The sequence below is a fragment of the Diaphorina citri genome, unplaced genomic scaffold, assembly GCF_000475195.1.
Source record: "Diaphorina citri unplaced genomic scaffold, Diaci psyllid genome assembly version 1.1 scaffold413, whole genome shotgun sequence".
NCBI lineage: Eukaryota > Metazoa > Arthropoda > Insecta > Hemiptera > Psyllidae > Diaphorina > Diaphorina citri.
The window spans coordinates 47,226-64,892 of NW_007377848.1; the positions used below are offsets into that span (position 1 = coordinate 47,226).

The window sequence follows — 17,667 nt, forward strand, 5'->3', positions numbered from 1 at the left end:
AGTCTGACTAAGTCTGACGTCACACATCTTCATTAGAACGGAAAATAAAAATTGAATTTTCGACCTTTTACAGTTATTTTTTCGGCGTTTTGACCTCAGATTTGGATTTTTCCCAACTTTTTACATAGGAATCGACCATTTTTAGTCCGTCCTTCCTTTATTATTACTAATAATAAAAGGTATAGGGGACGGACTATTGTATTCGCTTCGGTGTCGTCTGTGTGTCTGTCAGTCTGTCAGTCAGTCTGTCTGTCTGTCTGTCTGTCTGTTCCCATAGAAGGACTTATCCAAACCTGGTCGACCTATATATCAAATTAAAGGTCTTTTTACGAGGAACACGAAAATGGTGGTGCAAATTTTGTCCAGTAAACCATAAAGCCAAAAAACCAAAAAAACTGATTTTTGGGGGATTTTTTTCACATTTTCTTACACAAATGAGCTCTGATCTTGAAATTTGTCGCGACGACCTATGAACTCAAAGCTAGAAAGTTTTAGATAACACTTCAGTCGATCATTTAAGACCGGTTTTAGCGTTACCTATGTTAAGCTACGCCGAGGAAGGCCAATAAATGGATGGGTGACTTAAACATTTTATTGGGAATAAAGGGAGAACGGGCTCTAGTCTTGATTTTAAATCATTACGTGAAAGTAAAATCAAAAAATCAAATCAAGAATGATAATAAACTGAATATTAAACAAATTAGGTAGGTACATAGGTACTGATTTTTTCTAATCACGATCGAATAAACTACGGGCTAAAAAATTCCAGGAGGGACGGGTCCAGCTTGTTCTTTATATTTTACCCTCCAAATCAGCCCTGTGCAGCCTGTGCTATAACTTTCAGAGCCATTGAATACGTCTAGGCTCCATGGTGATGAGGTTTCAAAACTAATGTCCAATGTCAATTTTTATCTGCGAATAAAAAACTCTCTCATAGAATAAAATATTACACTGTTCAGGCTGATCGCATAAAAGGTCACAAAGTTTTGCAAACAGTTACAACTTTTATTTCATTCCAACAACCTCTAGGGAGTTTTTTTCCTATTTATGAAGCAGAAGTTTTTTTTTTTTTTTTTTTTTTTTTTTCCCCCCCCCAGTTTTTTTTCTCCTCCCCCCCTTTTTTTTTTTTATTTATATTTTTTTTGAAAAAATGCACAGTTGTTTTTCCAATATTAAATATTGGACTGAAAATTGCTCTTAATTACAAATTTTATGTTTCATAATTTGTCTCCACTGGAAAAACTATTCTTTACTTATAGGTAGGTACTTACAATTTATGTGCAGACAGACACTGTTATGTACATTATACTATTTTATCCTGCTGGATTCACAGGAAAATTACTGTACCTAGATTATACCTACCTACTTACATAGGTAGGTATTTTCAATGATATGAACACTTACCAGTCTCTTCGTACTCCAGGTATTTTAGGTAAAGCAAATGTTTTATTACTGGTGCTCTGAAAAATTTTGGTCTGAATACTGTCAATATCCTCTTATTATCTGCTGCCTCTAATACATAAGCTAGGGATGGTCTGGCTCATAATACCTAGACTAGACTAGAAAAACAAAGCTATATTCTAGTTTACAAAAGGGCAGTTCTGAATAATAATTAATCCCAGCCTTTAAAAAAACAACCGGCAAAAAAAAGAGCAGAAAGCAAACAGCCATGAGCTCCATAAACAAAAACATTTTAGCCATGTATGTCATTATTAACTCTGTGAAGTTCTCTCACAGCAAACTTTACGGACATAAATTATGGAGGTTTGTACGTACATATACCTACCTATTTGTGTACCTTCATATACTACATGTGTAGAAAAAGTGGTACGTATGCAGTTCTACTATATTTTGAAGGCACCTACAAAAGGACCTACCCAGGCAGGAGCTTTGTGCTTTTACAATGATTAGACAATTCAGCATGCCATGTAGGCAACATTAGCGTAGCATTTGTCCTAATGATTAAAGGACCTTGCCAGAACACAGTGCGTCACAGAACGGAAGTTTTCGAGGTAAATACGCCTTGATGAATGCTCGTAACTGTATGTAGGTAGTTTTCTTCTCGGAATCTGATAACAACTCCCCACGATGAGTAGGTTGTAACGGCAGAATGTTAAGATTGAGAGATTGAGAGAACGGGCTCTAGTCTTGATTTTAAATCATTACATGAAAGTAAAATCAAAAAATCAAATCAAGAATGATAATAAACAGTAGGTACATAGGTACTGATTTTCTCTAATCACGATCGAATAAACTACGGGCTAAAAAATTCCCGGAGGGACGGGCCCATATGTAGGTACTGATTTTCTCTAATCACTACGGGCTAAAAAATTCCCGGAGGGACGGACCCTGCTTGTTTAATTAACGTACTGCTTTAACCACGATCGAATAAACTACGGGCTAAAAAATTCCGGGAGGGACGGGCCCAGCTTGTTTCATGTCAGAATCATACAATACATATTATCATCTTGCCCTAACAGTACTAATACTAACACCCTGTTCAACTGTAGAAGAAAGTATTTAATAAGAAATAAGAAACAAGAGAAGAAAATAATAAAGAACTAAAAAGTAAAAAGAGTAGGTACGAAGAGAGAAACAGAAACAAAATAGGAACAGCTGTAATCAGGGTCGTAGGGTTGAACGTTGAAATGAGATTGATATTTGTAGATACTTGTGTCATGAATTCATGATCATGAATCAAGTTTTATGTGTAGAATCAGTGGCCATCTATAGATGGTGACATTTTTTTGACATTACATCACAAAGAATATCTGTGAGTATTCTAATATTTTAGCAACAGATATCTGTTGGTAAAATGAATTCCTACTTGAGATTACTTCTTTACTACTCTTTCCTTTGATTTCCTTGATGGAAGTCGTGAGAGAACGCTAAATAAAGAACACTGGAGTCCCCAGAGGTTACTATTGCCACTCCACTATTCTGGTATGGAAAATTGTTACGAAAAATCAGAAGAAAAAAAAAAAAGTAAAATGTAGGTAATTCTCAAGATAGAAAATGAAAACTTTTTTTTCTCCCCATTTATTTTTGTTGCTTCAAACTTTTCAGTCTTGTTCTCCTTTTTGGTTTTTTAGGGGCATACTGGGTGATGGTGAAGAGTTCTACGGATCAGGTACAGAGGTAGTTCGATTCAGGTTTCCGGAAGAACTGTTCCAGATTTAACTTAAAATACTTTTGCTAACTTGTATCCCTTAAACTCGAATTACCAATCTCTAGAACCGAAGTCCACCACGTTAACCACAACCAACCTTAGGGGTGTAGTGATTAGCGCGGTGGACTTCGGATCTGGAGGTTGGTGGTTCGAGTCCAAGTAAAGCCATAAAATTTGACAAGCATTTAGTAAAATGTAGGTAATTCTCAAGATAGAAAATGAAAACTTTTTTTTCTCCCCTTTTATTTTTGTTGCTTCAAACTTTTCAGTTTTGTTCTCCTTTTTGGTTTTTTAGGGGCATACTGGGTGATGGTGAAGAGTTCTACGGATCAGGTACAGAGTTAGTTCGATTCAGGTTTTCGGAAGAACTGTTCCAGATTTAACTTAAAATACTTTGATAACTTGTATTCCTTAAACTCGAATCACCGATTTCCAGAACCGAAGTCCACTACGTTAACCACAACCAACCTCAGGGGTGTAGTGATTAGCGCGGTGGACTTCGGATCTGGAGGTTGGTGGTTCGAGTCCAAGTAAAGCCATAAAATTTGACAAGCATTTATGCTTAACACAATTAAAATTCCTTTAACCACAACACCACTGATTGGTGAGCAAGTAGGTAAATGTTTTTGATGGACATTTGATTATGTAACCATTATATTTTTATCATCTCTCCCGTCAATCCATTAAATCCATTAGGTATACCCATTCTTTTCTCTGTCGAAAATTCGAAATGCAGTCCTTGCTCCATTTTTACATCCTTAAACCCGTGTCTTCATCTCGAACTCTCAAATTTCTTACTTATCTCTCTAATCTCATTTGATTCTTCCTCAATACAAAAGTGCATTATGAATTATTCTCCTCATCAATTTCGTTGCATCGCTGTCTCATCCCTTCCAATCTGTTCAGTATGGCGCGCATTTTGAATATTTTAAAAATCAGATTCTCGTTGTTTTTAGCTCGCGTTTGCATTTTAATTATAGGTCCAGCTGTACCCATCTACCTTGCTGTGTTAAAATTCAAACAAGATTCTCAATTGTCTTCACAATGAAAAGTCTCCCCCTAACTGAACAGAACACTAGAAGAACACTGCGTGAGACAAAATACTTGAGCTTGCTCGTACCGTATACCCTTATCTCACAATATTGACAAAGTTCTCTCTCACACACTTTCCTCGCCACCACTCTCACCCTTTATCTGCCTCTCCAATCCAGAAGGAGATAGATAGGGAGAGAGAGATTCTGTTGACTTAGGTGGGAGGGAGATGGAAAAGGGGAGAGAGGTAGAGATTAGGTTGGTAGCGAGAAAGAAGAATAGGGCTTGAGGGATGTTTGTTTATTTGTCAATTTGAAATGACAAAGCTCCATACAGAGTGATACTATTCTTCTTGTCGATATTCTAAAGTTTACCAATGGTTAAATCATCAGGACTCAGGATGTAACGAAAATCAGGAAACCACAATATACCTCAATTCATTTGAAATCCCTAAAATACCTACATACTAGGTATAAGGGTTGAAAAACAATCTTTTGGAATTTGAAAGCCTAAAATTCTTCGAAACGTAAACGTTAAAATACCCACCATGATGTAACCATTGTCAATGGTAATCAAAATTACATATGTATCGATACAATTACATATGTATATCTAAGAGGTAACCTTAGGCCTTAGGAGAACGTTTCATTAATTTCAGGACTTGTAACAACTTCTGTTATTAACAAATTGTGGAGGGAAATATTCTTCCGCAATTTCTTTTTATTTTGTTGATTTTTTTTTCGACTTTACGGGCACTCACTTTGTGCTACTGAGGATGATCGGGGTTGGGGTTAAACCGTTAAAGTCACTTGGCAGTTTCGGTATAATTCAAATCAGCTGATTTTGTATATGGTGTACTTGGCATCTCCACTATTTTGTGAAGACTCCCTTTCATAAGGGGGGGGGGGGGGGGGAAACGGGATCGCTGTCTCATCCCTTCCAATCTGTTCAGTATGGCGCGCATTTTGAATATTTTAAAAATCAGATTCTCGTTGTTTTTAGCTCGCGTTTGCATTTTTTCTTCCCCATTTGACTTCGCTCTTCAGCTTTGAAGAACTCTTGTGTGTTGGTTGGTAAATATTGCGGAAAGAAGGGAAGATTGGAGAGGCAGATAAAGGGTGAGAGTGGTGGCGAGGAAAGTGTGTGAGAGAGAACTTTGTCAATATTGTGAGATAAGGGTATACGATACGAGCAAACATAATCAAATGTACATAATACATAATCAAATGTACATCAAAAACATTTACCTACTTGCTCACCAATCAGTGGTGTTGTGGTTAAAGGAATTTTAATTGTGTTAAGCATAAATGCTTGTCAAAATACGAGCAAGCTCAAGTATTTTGTCTCACGCAGTGTTCTTCTAGTGTTCTGTTCAGTTAGGGGGAGAATTGTTTGAATTTTAACACAGCAAGGTAGATGGGTACAGCTGGACCTATAATTGAAACTTAACGTGTGAGCAGGAAAATGTGTTACCTCGTTTATATTCTGAAAAGTGTTGTCTGGACGTGTTGATAGAGTCGAACCGCCCACCCTGTAAATGAAGTGGAGGTAACCTCAGGCCTTAGGAGAACGTTTCATTCATTTCAGGACTTGTAACAAATTCTGCTATTAACAAATTGTGGAGGGAAATATTCTTCCGCAATTTCTTTTTATTTTGTTGATTTTTTTTTTCGACTTTACGGGCACTCACTTTATGCTACTAAGGATGATCGGGGTTGGGGTAAAACCGTTAAAGTCACTTGGCAGTTTCGGTATAATTCAAATCAGCTCATTTTGTATATGGTGTACTTGGCATCTCCACTATTTTGTGAAGACTCCCTTTCATAAGGGGGGGATGAAAGAGGAAGAGGGAGCAAGAGTTGAGATTTCGTGTAAGTATGTGATTCTTGTTGATATTCAATGCAAATTTTCCTCCTTACACCGATAATCCCGATATGCTCTGTTTCTAAAAACAACAGTTTTATATTTAGAAGTACCTTCTTTCCTGTTATATCTGCTTAATTATAATGTCTGTGCGAATATTATATTGGTGCTGTGGTAGGTATTCTCAATTAGTAAGTTCCCACAACTTTGGACATTCAATGCAAATTTTCCTACTTACACCGATAATCCCGATATGCTCTGTTTCTAAAAACAACAGTTTTATTTTTAGAAGTACCTTCTTTCCTCCTATATCTGCTTAATTATAATGTCTGTGCGAATATTATATTGGTGCTGTGGTAGGTATTCTCAATTAGTAAGTTCCCACAACTTTGGACGAAAGTTTCACATCTTGAACTTCCCGGAATTACTTTTGTTTGCGCTTCTTGCCTTTGCTCTTTCCATTCTAATTATCAAAGTAGTCGCACTCAGTAGTTTCTAAACTTTTAATGGTAACTTATGATTTTCGATGGTTTTGTCTCTGGTGTCTTTTACCACCCCGGAAGCCGAGAAATACCAGTATCATAGCTTAGCGTATGTTCCCTCATATAGGTAAAAGTACCGTCACTTTCCGAACGTGTGTTTGTTTCAACCGCAAAATTTTGGCTCTCAGTATTCTTTCGCCTTTATAACTTTTCGTGTCTTTACTTCTGGAATAGGAAACCTGAACAAATAAGTATAATTATCTTTGGAAATAGGTACGCATTTTATCGTACTATTAGTGTCTATTATATTTTTCAAACTACCACCTATTCATTTTATTACCGTGAATGTTCTGTTCTGAATGGCTATAGTTCCTTCAATATTACTCTCCCCTGAACTGTTGATAAGGGCATTTATTTATAACCTGTTCACTTCAGTGTTTGGTAAACGAGCAATAAGCCAGGAAATTTACCTACCCTTCATTCCTCACGACAGATGTTTTGCCGTTTGTTCGATGAAAAATTACCTGGCTTCTTATACATACCAGCCTGCCTGTGAGTGGGGTCGGAGAATGCACCATCTTTGGTTGACTTCGGCGACCTTGTTAAACTTCTAGTGTATCTAAAGCGCCATGAACACTGGTTAGGAGAGGAACTGAAGGGCGAAAAAACTGATGATGGCTCGTTTATTAGTCATTCGTCTTACGGATAAGAGGAAATGAATAATCCTGAGACTTCCACACCCCGAGTCATTACCCACCATTGTGAGGTTACACGCGATTCTTATACGAACAAAAATTTTCGAGACAAAAATATAAAAGTTCTCAGTTCCTTTTGTGTAATGTCCATAATGGGTTTCAAGAGGAGAAGGAAACGAAAGAAAACTTTTATGCCGTAACCCATATTGAATGCTTATGCTACTAGCTAGAAGAGGGTGTACGTCTCAACTTATATTGCTTTCTATACAACATTACAACTTCTATGCCCCCTGTTCTAGGAGAGAGCTTTCTCATGATATTATTTAACTTTGCAAAAGTTCAACTGTTGGGTTTAGCCCTTCCTCCTGTTCCTTATTCCATAGTTTCCTCTGGAAAAGAGGCCTTTTCCATTTCATTTTTCTCGCTCACCTATTTTGAATAATGTGAAAGTTGGAAAAGTTCAAGATGTGAAAAAAAGTACGCTTCCCATTTCTACGCAAAAGGCAGATATTAGGTAGATATCTATCTATATATATATATACATGGACTTTATTCTATATATTACACACTAATGCATATTGCATACGCATTATGTATTAAAGTGGAAGTACAAGTCATTAGCTCTAACTCTAATGGAAGAGAAGGATTCTCTCGGACTCGTGATTTCCATTTTCGTACGAAAAATTAAGCTTTACGAATTTTGTTTTTTGCCTTCCCATCGCAATATTTGCAGCAAGGTCTTTTGTAAACATTATGTATGTACTTTGTTCAACTCATAAAACACACGAGACCTTGTTTAGACTGCTGGGGTAAAGGGACTTTTTAGTCTCATTCGAGCAGGATAAACAAGGTATATCCTATTCTATTCAAAAAAATATAATGAGAGGTTTCCAAAGTTTTGAAGTGACCACCCAGTAGATTGATAATATGGTTCTAAATATCATCATAGAATTCATAGATATAAGTAGATATAGTTACGAGCAAAGTATTCACTGTTCACTTATTATCCCACATCCTACCTACTCTGTCACCATTTTCAATTTCAATATCCTAGACATCAAAGGAGTTTCAAAATAAGCTGAAAAGCAAACGAAAAAGTTAAGTATACACATCAGAATATCGTATGAAATTAACCAAGTGCCGCCTTGGTGGAATGTTGGAATAGGGTATGGTAGATTTTTAGAGGTGAGATTCATCTTCTTTGTTATTCCCGGAACAACGGTGGTAGTTCGTCAGGAGGTGAGAGTCATGGGAAATAGAAATAGGTACCTATACAATGTATAGGTATACATACATATAATTTGTATACCATACATACATATTATAATTTCAGACTGTGAAATTGATGTTGCTAATCATCTTCTCAAAACTTCAAATGAAGGAAATGCAAAATTTTGATATTCTTGTGGGACATCGAAGGAATCTGTTGCTGAAAAGCAAACGAAAAAGTTAAGTATACACATCAGAATATCGTATGAAATTAACCAAGTGCCGCCCTGGTGGAATGTTGGAATAGGGTATGGTAGATTTTTAGAGGTGAGAGTCATGGGAAATAGAAATACCTATACATACATATAATTTGTATACTATACATATATATAATTTCAGACTGTAAAATTGATGTTGCTAATCATCTTCTCAAAACTTCAAATCAAGGAAATGCAAAATTTTGATATTCTTGTGGGACATCGAAGGAATCTGTTAACTGCAAAATTGAATAACAGACTTGTTTTGACATTCAGTTTTCTCTGGTAATTTAATTTTTACTTTCTACTACTACAGTATAGCGGAGCTATACTAGTAATGAAAGTATTGCAATCGGTCCAAATTTTCAAAATCGGGAAATGGTATCTACCTATCACCTATCTATCCTAATAAATCGCAATATTAATAAATTCTGGATTTTTCGTTTTTAATGTCATATTCTTCATTAGTTTCTCAATTTGGATTTACTCGTATATGAGTTGTTAGAGGTGAAAGGCAAAATCGTTGTTTCCAAGCTGCTGTCTACCTATCACCTAGCTATCCTAATAAATCGCAATATTAATAAATTCTGGATTTTTCGTTTTTAATATCATATTCTTCATTAGTTTCTCAATTTGGATTTACTCGTATATGAGTTGTTAGAGGTGAAAGGCAAAATCGTTGTTTCCAAGCTGCTGCGCTGAAGTGCTTTCCGTTAAAGGGTTAACAAATATTTCTCATCGAAAGCGATATGAAATACATAATAAATACATACTAATATCAACCTAGCTATATGTACATCGCTTTTCATATAATACCTACATGTTACTCCCATAATATGTGCATACCTAGTATGTAATCAACCCAGTAGAGAGAGAGAGAAGAGTGAAAAGACTCTAAAAAGTCCAAAATAACAAACAAGAAGTCACTGGAAATGTTTACAAAGGGAAAGAAAAAAGATAAAGTGTCAGTTATTATTATCTTTATAAACGGGAACTTTGCAACTGAAATTCAAGATCACACACAGAAGGAGATAGATAGGGAGAGAGAGATTCTGTTGACTTAGGTGGGAGGGAGATGGAAAAGGGGAGAGAGGTAGAGATTAGGTGTACAAGACACACCATAGAAATTATACGCTATGTGTAGGCAGGTAGACACCCCTTTTGAGAAAACATCAATAAATTACTTTCTGCTAATGAGGACTTACTCATTATGAAAGGTATTATGAATATTCTTATGAGCAGTATTATAAGAACACTCCTTTTCAAGTAGGTATACATATACCTTCGCGAAATCATTCAATTCCACACTTCGTCACCTTGCTTTATATTGCTCCTATCTGCTTTTCGTCTATTTTATTACTTACGTTTTCACCTCCTCCTTCCGTTTTCCTTCTCCGTTCTTCTTCTACTTCTTCTTTTACACATCCTCCTCCTTCTTCCCCATCCCCTTTTTCTTCATCTCCTCTGCAAATCTCTCGGATTATAAAACTCGTAACTATAGTTTCTTCAATATTACTCTCACCTGAACTGTTGATAAGGACTTTTATTCATAACCTGTTCACCTCAGTGTTTGGTAAACGAGCAATAAGCCAGAAAATTTACCTACCCTTCATTCCTCATGACAGATGTTTTGCCGTTTATTCGATGAAAAATTACCTGGCTTCTTATACATACCAGCCTGCCTGTGAGTGGGGTCGGAGAATTCACCATCTTTGGTTGACTTACGCGACTTTGCTTAACTTCCGTGACAAAACCAGTGTATCTAAAGCGCCATGAACACTGGTTAGGAGAGGAACTGAAGGGCGGAAAAAGTGATGATGGCTCGTTTATTAGTCATTCGTCTTACGGATAAGAGGAAATGAATAATCCTGAGACTTCCACACCCCGAGTCATTACCCACCATTGTGAGGTTACACGCGATTCTTATACGAACAAAAATTTTCGAGACAAAAATATAAAAGTTCTCAGTTCCTTTTGTGTAATGTCCATAATGGGTTTCAAGAGGAGAAGGAAACGAAAGAAAACTTTTATGCCGTAACCCATATTGAATGCTTGTGCTACTTGCTAGAAGAGGGTGTACGTCTCAACTTATATTGCTTTCTATACAACATTACAACTTCTATGCCCCCTGCTCTAGGAGAGAGCTTTCTCATGATATTATTTAACTTTGCAAAAGTTCAACTGTTGGGTTTAGCCCTTCCTCCTGTTCCTTATTCCATAGAAAAATCCAGTGGTGGATGTGTGCCAATACTACGTATCAGCCGTTTTACAGGACCCTTGCTGCAGTCATTCTTCGTTTATTTTAGACTTATTTTAATTCCCTGTGTTGTGTACAAGACACACCATAGAAATTATACGCTATGTGTAGGCAGGTAGACACCCCTTTTGAGAAAACATCAATAAATTACTTTCTGCTAATGAGGACTTACTCATTATGAAAGGTATTATGAATATTCTTATGAGCAGTATTATAAGAACACTCCTTTTCAAGTAGGTATACATATACCTTCGCGAAATCATTCAATTCCACACTTCGTCACCTTGCTTTATATTGCTCCTATCTGCTTTTCGTCTATTTTATTACTTACGTTTTCACCTCCTCCTCCTTCCGTTTTTCTTCTCGTTCTTCTTCTACTTCTTCTTTTACACATCCTCCTCTTCTTCCCCATCCCCTTTTTTCTTCATCTCCTCTGCAAATCTCTCGGATTATAAAACTCGTATATGCTGGGAACACTTTGACACCTTTTGCTGAAAATGATCAATCTTCCATCTTGCTGAAAAGCAAACGAAAAAGTTAAGTATCACATCAGAATATCGTATGAAATTAACCAAGTGCCGCCCTGGTGGAATGTTGGAATAGGGTATGGTAGATTTTTAGAGGTGAGAGTCATGGGAAATAGAAATACCTATACATACATTATAATTTGTTTACGATACATACATATTATATAATTTCGACTGTAAAATTGATGTTGCTAATCATCTTCTCAAAACTTCAAATCAAGGAAATGCAAAATTTTGATATTCTTGTGGGACATCGAAGGAATCTGTTAACTGCAAAATTGAATAACAGACTTGTTTTGACATTCAGTTTTCTCTGGTAATTTAATTTTTTATCTACCTATCACCTATCTATCCTAATAAATCGCAATATTAATAAATTCTGGATTTTTCGTTTTTAATGTCATATTCTTCATTAGTTTCTCAATTTGGATTTACTCGTATATGAGTTGTTAGAGGTGAAAGGCAAAATCGTTGTTTCCAAGCTGCTGCGCTGAAGTGCTTTCCGTTAAAGGGTTAACAAATATTTCTCATCGAAAGCGATATGAAATACATAATAAATACATACTAATATCAACCTAGCTATATGTACATCGCTTTTCATATAATACCTACATGTTACTCCCATAATATGTGCATACCTAGTATGTAATCAACCCAGTAGAGAGAGAGAGAAGAGTGAAAAGACTCTAAAAAGTCCAAAATAACAAACAAGAAGTCACTGGAAATGTTTACAAAGGGAAAGAAAAAAGATAAAGTGTCAGTTATTATTATCTTTATAAACGGGAACTTTGCAACTGAAATTCAAGATCACACACACAGAAGGAGATAGATAGGGAGAGAGAGATTCTGTTGACTTAGGTGGGAGGGAGATGGAAAAGGGGAGAGAGGTAGAGATTAGGTTGGTAGCGAGAAAGAAGAATAGGGCTTGAGGGATGTTTGTTTATTTGTCAATTTGAAATGACAAAGCTCCATACAGAGTGATACTATTCTTCTTGTCGATATTCTAAAGTTTACCAATGGTTAAATCATCAGGACTCAGGATGTAACGAAAATCAGGAAACCACAATAAACCTCAATTCATTTGAAATCCCTAAAATACATACTAGGTATAAGGGTTGAAAAACAATCTTTTGGAATTTGAAAGCCTAAAATTCTTCGAAACATAAACGTTAAAATACCCACCATGATGTAACCATTGTCAATGGTAATCAAAATTACATATGTATCGATACAATTACATATGTATATCTACATTATTCAATGCTATGTTGTAGCGAGGGTGGTATTTTCATTTCGATTAAAGCCTTGCTTTTGTGGAAATCCTTTTCACAAGTTTCCGTTCATTTAACGTCGGTATATCTACCTGTGTGTCTATAAGTTGGTCCTATATAAATGTCGAAAATTCGAGAAGCGAAATTTTAATTAACAGTCAGAACCTGAAACTTTAGGGGAAACAAAAAAAGCGATCTGTTTTCATTTTCCCCTATTGATTTTAATTTGTTTTACCGAATGTTGTGTATACCTACCCTTGAAAGTTCTAACTTTTTAAGAAAGTTTATTGTTATTGAAATGCGCTGAACCGAAAAATTGGAGTACAAGCCAAGACACCCGGCCGGCTCTTGATTGAAATGAAGTGGCCTTTGTAATTTTCCCCCCTCAAATGTTCACAAAGTGTAGTAGGGTAAATCAATCACGTAAATGGGCCAATTTTGGGCCAAACTACCAATAATACCTCTTGTTTGGTTTTACCTATTTCACCCAAGATATATGTATGTCTAAAGGAGAATATCTACTGAAGATGATGTTTTTCTTACATAGGTACCAAATTTTTGTTCAATTCATTAATTTATAGCTACTTTGGGTGACCAAAGGCTGGTAATTTGATTTGTCTTTGCATTTTATAACCCTATTTATTAATTTACTTAACCTAAAATAGAAATAAAACCTTTTGAAAGGACACAAGCCACCATATTGGTTTTGATTGATTTTAAGCGGAACGGGATGTTACGTCTGCTAATAAAACAATGGACTCGGAACATGGAAATGCGTTCAAAAAGTTCAAAGCTATACCTTATCCATTTGAATATGGCAGCAAGGAGTCATCTAAAAAGTAGGCTACGTTGCCAAACGTGTCAAAGGTTCAACGGTAGAAATGTCGAAAATTCGAGAAGCGAAATTTTAATTAACAGTCAGAACCTGAAACTTTAGGGGAAACCAAAAAAGCGATCTGTTTTCATTTTCCCCTATTGATTTTAATTTGTTTTACCGAATGTTGTGTATACCTACCCTTGAAAGTTCTAACTTTTTAAGAAAGTTTATTGTTATTGAAATGCGCTGAACCGAAAAATTGGAGTACAAGCCAAGACACCCGGCCGGCTCTTGATTGAAATGAAGTGGCCTTTGTAATTTTCCCCCCTCAAATGTTCACAAAGTGTAGTAGGGTAAATCAATCACGTAAATGGGCCAATTTTGGGCCAAACTACCAATAATACCTCTTGTTTGGTTTTACCTATTTCACCCAAGATATATGTATGTCTAAAGGAGAATATCTACTGAAGATGATGTTTTTCTTACATAGGTACCAAATTTTTGTTCAATTCATTAATTTATAGCTACTTTGGGTGACCAAAGGCTGGTAATTTGATTTGTCTTTGCATTTTATAACCCTATTTATTAATTTACTTAACCTAAAATAGAAATAAAACCTTTTGAAAGGACACAAGCCACCATATTGGTTTTGATTGATTTTAAGCGGAACGGGATGTTACGTCTGCTAATAAAACAATGGACTCGGAACATGGAAATGCGTTCAAAAAGTTCAAAGCTAGTTCAAATTCAAAAGCCAAAATGGCTAAAAGCTACAAGCCAAAAGTAAAGAAGTCATCAAGACAATATTGGATTTTGTGTACAAAAGCTGATGTGATGAAGTAGGAGGGAAGCACAGGGGTACAATAAAGTTAATATCTTAAAGTTCAAGATTTGTATGTTTAGTCGTCGGTTCTAGATGATGCCACGGGTTTCCCCTTTTGGATATATTTATCGTTTTTTTTTTTTTTTTCACAACAATACAGTTCACAGTAACTTTTAGACTTGATAGTAATTTGTTTTTTTAAACCATCTACTTGCGTTTAATATGACAACGACATATGCATAAAATCCGTATAAGTAGATACCTAAAGTACCTACTTCAAAATAAATTATTTACACTCAAATTCTGGATCACGGGTCGTCAGAATTTACAGAAATTAATAGAAAACTTTACAAGGTAGTTTTTTTCTCACTTGGATCAATTTTTCCCAGACCAAAGATAATTTTTCTCGAATGATAGGTAGGTCTTGTACTTTTGTTACCAAGGATATCACATCTTTCTTTGTTTCAGGTCGCCTTGGAGCATGGTGGTCAGGGAGAAGTATCATCTCATTGTCACAATCTTTGCCTTGCTGACGACAGTGCTTGGTAAGTCGAAACTTAGATAATTCTCGTTATATTTAGGTTCCTTTTAGTTTTAGTTCCTCTTAAAGAATTTTTCCCTGTAGGTAATAAAGTCAAGTGATATAAAAATGTTGTGGACGACTACCTCGGTGTAGGAAAAAATATGAAATCAAGTTAGTGTAGTCTGGCTGGATTATGAGTAAAATGACGTACATCTGAACTAAAATTTCTTCAATGCAAATAGACGATGGGAGTACACAAAAAGGAAGTACTAAAATGAAACAATTTTCCAACATCATTTTTGTGCTCTCTCAAAGACTCACCTCGACATGAAGGGGAGAAAATGCTTTTTCAAATTTAATTCTACAATTTTTTTCTATATTTCCTCTGGAAACGGGGCTTTTTCCATTTTATTTTTCTCGCTCACCTATTTTGAATAATGTGAAAGTTGGAAAAGTTCAAGATGTGAAAAAAAAAAGTACGCTTCCCATTTCTACGAAAAAGGCAGATATTAGGTAGATATCTATCTATACATAGACTTTATTCTATATATTACACACTAATCACTAATGCATATTGCATACGCATTATGTATTAAAGTGGAAGTACAAGTCATCAGCTCTGACTCTAATGGAAGAGAAGGATTCTCTCGGACTCGTGATTTCCATTTTCGCAGGAAAAATTAAGCTTTACGAATTTTGTTTTTTGCCTTCCCATTGCAATATTTGCAGCTTACCTTACGCTTTTTTTCAATAATTAAGCAAGGTCTTATGTAAACATTATGTATGTACTTTGTTGAACCCATAAAATACATCACGAGACCTTGTTTAGACTGCTGGGGTAAAGGGACTTTTTAGTCTCATTCGAGCAGGATAAACAAGGTATATTCTATTCTATTTTTTAGGTCCAAAGTGTTCACTGTTCACTTATTATCCCACATCCTACCTACTCTGTCACCATTTTCAATTTCAATATCCTAGACATCAAAGGAGTTTCAAAATATCGAACTTATCCCCTTATACCTATCATCCATCACAGGCTCTTAGGTATAATAATAATTATGTATAGGGTTTTAGGTGTAGGGATAATACATAAATAGGTGTATCAACCCCGAAATCTTCGGCTAGCTGTAACTCCCTCGTAACTTACCCATATGTGGATGTGTTATACGTACCTACGAAGAGCAAATTCTAAAAATATTATTGTTATTGTTTTATTTTATTTATTTTAATTAAAAAAGTTTCACAAATATTACAAAATAATTCAGTTTTATTTCACAGTCCACGGTAATTTTCAAAAAAAAAATATGATGGTGAGTGTTTTTTTTTTCTCCTCCATCTTTTTTTTTTTTTTTTTTTTGTACAAGCGATGTTGTAATCGACAGAAAAAAAAAAAAAAAAATTTACAGCAAGAAAAGAAAAAGAGAGAAAGCTTTAACTTAACAAGACATGAAAAAAACTTAAGTATAAGGAATGAAGGAATTTAATTTTGATTGTCATGAAAAAAAGTAGTTATTTTCTTTTAGGTAGTTTTGTGTAGACTCCATTATGCTGTAACCTAATCATGTAGCAAACGTGACAGTAAAGTTCGAAACGCTGCCTCTATCTAATGCAATGACCTAAGCGCTATTTAGCAGTCTTTCGATTTTCATCCTGTAAATGTCTCATTTTTACACTTTTTCTTTATCTTCCTACTTTTTTTCATTTATCAGCTTGGACAGATTCACCCTTGGGCAGATAACCTTTAACGGCCAGGCAACCTAAAGGGTTAATCTTTCCAAAGCTGACATGTAGCTAATAAGTGGATAAATGTCATCTCTATTGAAAAGGGGTTTTTTTAAGGGAGACGGTACCGGGTTTTAAACCATGGGACCTGTATACAATCCAATTTTAGCATGACTCATTAGATGTTGAACAGTTTATACATATTGAAGGTGTCACTATGCAGTACACACATAAGACATACACACGTTCAAATTATTACGTTGTTCATATGTTAAAACAAAATACGAGAAAAAAAGGTCGATATCATGTGTTGCACTACATTTTGAAACATCGAAAGGGTCGGAGAGGCTGGGAAGGGTAGTTACGAAGTTTCGGTATTACGAGATATGGGGTAAAGAGGTATACAAATGGTTGTAACCAAATTGGGAACATACACTGGATACTGACCGTCTCATAAAACCGTCCGGTTGTTGTCTCACTTTCCATCTTGTAAATTGTTACACAATGGGGATTATCAGCTTCTTTACTTTTCGACCTACAAAATCCCTGAAAGATCAATAGGGACTGTTATGGTTATTTCTGCTATCAGCCGGCAGGCGACGCAGCCGATACACATGCTATGTGAAATTTAAAGTCTCGCGTCCCTGCGTTTTGTCTCTCCGCTGTTCTCAACCTATAAAAGTGATCCCTGTCTTGAGCTCGAGGGGTGAATAAAGGACTAAAGACTACATTGAAGGAGACTAAGTAGTGACTAGAGGAGCACTTATAGCTTTAACAAAGAGTCTTTTAAACCCGAGTGTTTTTCTCCGAACTCCAAACAAAGAGGGCCAGCTAAAAATAAAGGGGGGCAAGTTACTAGGGTATTCCAATTTGGAGCTTTTGACTCCCCATAAAAACATTACAAGGGCATAAATACATCCTACGTAATAAATAATAGGTTCGAAAATAAAACAAAATACATCTTGTATGGATGTTATGTTACTGGGGGGGGGGGCCAAAGGATTTGTTGTTTACAAGGTG

At 35.8% G+C, this 17,667-nt stretch overlaps 1 long non-coding RNA gene across 1 annotated transcript in view; it reads left to right on the forward strand.

Annotated features, from left to right (window-relative positions):
• Positions 1-17,667, forward strand: part of LOC103508587 — a 149,210-nt gene that overhangs the window by 12,755 nt on the left and 118,788 nt on the right. Inside the window, exon 2 of the long non-coding RNA XR_003391315.1 lies at positions 14,871-14,947. This is a non-coding gene — a long non-coding RNA (Down syndrome cell adhesion molecule). The remainder of the gene's footprint in view (positions 1-14,870; positions 14,948-17,667) is intronic.